Genomic DNA, 6,000 nt, shown 5'->3' with positions numbered 1-6,000 from the left:
TTCCTGCATTTTCTCCTCGTCTTCATTTTTACGCTGTTGATCACATCAAGTGTTTCAGTGAAGGAATGCATTCATTGGCATTATATTATGATTCAGAGAAGATTTCAAGTCGCAGAGTAAACCTAAAAATGTCAGCTTGTCAATCCTTAGGTGTTCTGCAACCCCTCTTAACTCATATTCATGGACACTAGCTATACCTAACATTTATCCTGTAAGTTCCAAGAGAAAAGGTTTTCAATTTCAAATGTGCAACTTCCAGTTTCATCCTTTGTATGTTCAAAGAGTGACATTGGGTATATCTTGTGCTGTCACAGGATGTCTGATGTCTCCTGTTGAAATGCTTCTGATTATACAGTAGTGCAGGCATGTATATAAATATTGCATTAAGCTAACATAAATCCCTGTTAGACATATTTCCTTCTGTAAGCTGCTAGATATATTTTCAATAGATGATTTACTTATGCGGAGAAAATAAATCCCCCATAGGTACAAGCTGTTTACTAGATTTTAACCAGATGAACAGAAGGTACAGTAAACACCAGCAGAAAATACATTGAATATATATTGGGGATAGGCTATGCAAACATTAAAAAGGTAAGTCTTGCATTTATATACTGCCTTTCATGAGCTCCGGATGTCCCAAAGTGCTTTACAACCAATGGAGTAATTTTGAAGTCTTGTCACTGTTGTAATGTAGGAAATGTGGTAGCTAATTTCAGTAAGGTGCCACAAACATAACATCTGTTTTAGTGATGTTGGTTGATGGATAAATATTAGCCAGGGCCTCAGGTAGAACCCACCTATTCTTTTTCAGTATGGTGCCATGGGATCTTTTATGCCCGTCTGAGACAGCAGACCCTTTAAAACCTGGGTTAGTTGCAGCGTAGTCTTCAGGATAAGTTTAATTTCTGAACAAGCTTATGGTTGAAGTCCTTGCAATGTCTCTTAACTGTAGTACAAGGGTTTGAAAGGGTTAATGTCTGGGACAGTGTGAGTAATACCTCCCACCAAGATGATGTAAGAGATCACATGAGGGAGAGATTTGTGAAGCAGCATGCCATCAGTGGATTAGACATACTTATGTAAAGCTACATATCGTTCCCTAATATGTAATAAACTAGTTATTGTTAAAAACTTACTGAAGACTCAGTAATCTCTCCTAGTTAGACTTACCAGACATACAACATGCTGAACAGCGGTGGTTCTTGCCACACAACACCCAGAAAATTTTGAAAAGAAGGTTGGAAAGTCAGACCTGGAAAAAGTGGCACCCAAACTGCAGAAGTCAAGAAGAGGCAGTGAGGAGCTCCAGAGCTGCTCTGTGGACGAAGTGAAGGCATGGAGAGTCGGGGAGTCGGCTTGCAGAGACATTCAGGCTGCACCACAGAGGCATGGTGGTCTGTGAAAAAACTCCCAGTCCAGCGATCGCAGGCTTCGAATCAGAGAACCTAGCAATGGTTGGGGAACTGAGCAACCCTTAAAAAAAGGTAGAAAATTGTTCTTAACAGCGCACCAGGCAGGCAACACTGGGAAAATCAAATCCCGAGCAAGGGCGGATCTAAGGTCGGCACCAATACATTTTGCGACCATGAGGCAGCAGGAAAAGAAAAATAATGCAGCTGCAAATACTTGATACTCCAGGTGAAGGAAGTGAAGAGACTATTGAAATAATGTTGCAAAGCTGCATTCAGGAAATAAATAGCTCTTCCAGCAGAGAGATTTCCCAGGGAAAGACAGGGACCACAGCGGGAGTCAGTGCAAGGTTGAGCAGTGGGAAAACTTCCAAAACCAAAGGGAAAATTTAAAAGAGAAATTAAACGACTGAGAAAGCTTTGAAAAGCCATAGATCTTAAATTTATGCCACCAAAGGGGTTTCGACACATGAAAAAACCAAATCAAACTCAAAACTGGTCACTTTGGAAAAAAAGATTTTTGAGGCACAGAATAGCTTCGAAATTAAACAGCAAGTCTGACGCAGAAAAAGTCAACACATTACTTTATTACATAGGAGCAATAGCAGACAATGTTATTGCAAGACAAGGCATTAATGAGATATCAGATAAACTTGAAGGTCTCAAAAGTCTTTGATAATTGTTTCAACCTGAGGAGCAACAAGATTGTAGAAAGGGCCAAATTCAACAGAAGGGTGAAACCAGGTGAACTGGTAGATGCTTTTATCAATGACCTTTGCAGGCTAGTCGAAGGATGTGAATATGGAGACCTAAAAGCAGAATTAATATGAGACCACATTGTAGTAGGTATTGCTGATGAATCCCTTTCAGATTTATTGCAGTGCTAAGGAAGACCTCACCCTAGACAAAGCAATACATCTGGTGAGACAAGCAGAGGTCTGTAAGCAGAACAGAGCAATCCTGAGAGGTGAAGAAAAACCTTGGTTCAGGAAACCTCCAATGACCATACAGTTCCTTCAGAATAGGACTGTAAAAGAAGCACCAGAAAAAAAGGTACACTTGGGAGGGAAGTTGCAAGATGCCATGAAACCCTGCCAGTGCTGTGGCACCAAAAAGACCCAGAATACACAATACAGAAAGCAGAATACTTTCACTACAAGTAAGTTGGCCATTTTGGTAAGATGTGCCAAAGTAAAACTTCCACTTTCACAGGTTTAAAGGAAAAGTCTTCATGCATAGAGCTATTAATGAAGTCTAACAATCTCCATCAGAAGAGATATCAGAAAACTTCCTTCAATGACCCTAATCATACATTCTGGACTGCAGATATGCATGTCAATGGAGATATCATCAACTTTAAACTACACACTGGAGCAAGTGTAACAGTTTTATCAGACAACGAACTGTGGTTATCAATGCATTACCTGCAACCAATAGAAACTTGTTTACAAGATCCAGGAGGGATTGAACTGAAAGTCAAGGGAAAACTACAGGCAACACTCCAGTACAAGGGAAAGCAGTTATTGGAAACACTGTATGTTTTACAGAATCAAGAATTTTCTCTTTTAATTAGAAGAGCTTGTATAGACTGCAATCTTATCAGGAAAGTGGAAGGAGTTAAGCAGTAATAATCCAGGAGTCACTTCCGAAAAGACTTTCTCAAATTATTTACTGGTCTAGGAAGACCTAAGTCCAAATATAATATTACTTTGCAAAAAGATGCTAAACCTGTATGTCTTTTCATATCTAGGAAGATACCACACTCATTAATGAAGCAAGTCCAACTTCAGCTAGAGGAGACGACCAGGATGGGAGTCATTTCTTATGTCACCAAGCCTACAGAGTGGTGCTCAGGAATGGTTCCAGTTGCTAAACTTAACGGCAGTCTTCGCATTTGTGTAGACTTAACTCAATTTAATAAGGCTTTGGTAAGAGAAGTTCATCTGATGTCCTCAGTAGACGAAAACTTGGAAAAGTTATCCAAAAGTACCATGTTCACAAAGCTGGACGTGAATAGTGGGTTTCAGCAAGTCTCTTTGGATGAGAAGTCAAGGTAATTGACAACCTTCAATATTCCCTCAGAAGATTTTATTTTAATTGTTTACCATTCGGTATGACATCAGCACTGGAAATATTCCAAAGAACTATGTCAAACATTCTACAGGACCTTAAAGGAGTAATATGCCATATGGATGACATCTTAGTCCATGCAATCCATCGAAGAACATGACCTGAGGGTGAGAGTGGTTTTGAATCGCCTACAAGAAGAAGATCTGACACTTAATGAAAAATGTGAATTCTCGAGAACATCTATTCATCTCCTAGGGCACATTGTTAGTAACAAGGGCATAATGGCAAACCCACAAAACTCAAATTCCAAATTCCTACTTCTGTCCAAGATCTTCAACTATTCCTTGGAATGGTTAATCAGTTGGCAAAATTTCTGCCCAATCTAGCACAAGTTACTGAACCCTTAATACAGCTATTAAGGAATGTTGTTTAAATGCACATCAAGCATTTCAAAGGATTAAGGAAATGCTGATTTTGCCAGATACCTTAGCACTATTGACCACAGTTGCAGCAGATGCCCTATCTACAGAGTTAGGGGCAGTCCTTTTTCAAGGACAGATGGATGTTGCAGACTGGTTTATTATGCATCTTGAGCATTGTCTGAGACTGAGACACAGTACGCCGTCATAGAGAAAGAAGCTCTTGCAGTCACATATGCTTGTGAAAAGATCTCATTATATCATTGGCTTAAAGGTGATCATAGGGCTGATCTGTGGCGGGGGTAGCCTGAACATGGGTCTGGATGAGGCCCGCCATGGACCTCGATGCCAGGAGGGCACGGCCCAATCGTGCCGGCAAGGCTCCGTGGCGGTCCCCTGCCGCTGGGCAACGGGATTTCAATTAAAATATTCAAATGAATCAAATTAATAAATTTACATAGATTTACCTCCAATCTTGAAGGCCTGCCACAATCTTTGGTGTGGCACCGTATTCCCGCACCTTCAATTCCCCATCCAGGGAAAGGCGGTGTGACACTGGTGGAGAGGGGGGAGGAGATAAGTTTCCCAATGGGGGGCGGGGGGAGGGGGGGGGTGGTTGGCGGAAGGGGTCCAGTGCACGTAATGGGTATAGGGAATGGTGAGAAGGGTTGAACTTCAAACCTTGTGCAGTTTGGGGGGTGGGGTGAGGGTCAGATGTAAAAGGTAAATGTGCTGGGAGGGGAAGGGCAAATAGTTAATGTAATCATTAATGGGGGGGTTGGAAAGAGGCATAAGAAATTTATTTATTTAATTTTTGGGGGTATGTATTTAAAAATTTTAACTATGCGGCAGGGTTGGATGGCGCCAGCACCTGCACACAGGCAGCTGACGCCTTTCTTGGGATGAGCTGTCCGCCCCCTCCAAGAGATTGGGGTGTGGGCCCCCCCCAGCTATTTAAATATGCCGCCATGCTTGAGGTTGCAGTGGCTCTTTGGCATGTGGCCCGCGCATGTGGGCCGCCATTTTTTGAACTCGCCACTGAGATTGGACGTAGGCTCTTAAAATCCAGCCCATAGAAACAGACCACAAACCCCTAGTTTCCTTACTTGATGAAAAGGAACTCGCTAGAATGCCTCTGAGAATCCAAAGATTCTGGTCATGGTTAATGACATTCACGTATGAAATGGTATATGTCCAGGGCAAGCTGCAAATGTCGGCAGGTGCGTTGTCCAGAGCTACTGTTGATTATCCTACACAACAGGATGTTAACTTCATAAATGAGTCATATTCTCAGTTCACTGCATCACAATGGCCAGCAAGCTCAAAAAAGCTCCAAGAATTTCATCATGCTCAGGTGCAAGATGAGGAATGCATCCGTATCCACCAATATTGTACGCAACGTTGACTATAGCAGCGTCCCAGTGGTATGATGAAAATCGTCTTTGAGCACCGAGAGCACTTCACTATTGTGGATGATTTGCTGGTATATGATGAGAGGCTGGTGATTCTGGTTTCACCCCGTACAGACGTCTTGGAGAAAATACACCAAATACACCAGGGCCACGTGGGTATCACAACATGCAGAACATGGGTTCAGTCGTCCGTGTGGTGGCTGGGAATATCGAGAGACACAGAAGAAATGATTTCTAATTGCCAGGTATGCGCAGTGCACAGAGCAGACCAGAGGGAACCCCTCATCTTGACCCAATTTCCAACCAGACCATGGGAACATTTGGGGATGGATCTATTCATGTTTAATGGGAAATCCTACCTGATTGTCATTGATTATTTTTCCAGGTGGATCGAAGTCAAACGTTTGTACACAACAAATACTGAGATAGTCATTTGAGCTTTAATGGAGATCTTTGCATCATTTGGCATTCCTGACCAGATAGTTTCCGATAATGATACACCATTTGCAAATGACTACTTCACATGCTTTGCAGAAAACTGTGGATTTGTACATCTTACAAGTTCCCCTAGACACGCACTCAATCTAATGGTAAAGCTGAGAGAGGAGTCAGAACTATCAAAGCACTGTTCAAGAATGAAGATTTTCAAACAGCACTCCTAAACTACAGATCTACTCCATTACTATG

This window comes from Heterodontus francisci, chromosome 9, assembly GCF_036365525.1.
Source record: "Heterodontus francisci isolate sHetFra1 chromosome 9, sHetFra1.hap1, whole genome shotgun sequence".
Taxonomy (NCBI): domain Eukaryota; kingdom Metazoa; phylum Chordata; class Chondrichthyes; order Heterodontiformes; family Heterodontidae; genus Heterodontus; species Heterodontus francisci.
This window is presented reverse-complemented; position numbering follows the sequence as displayed.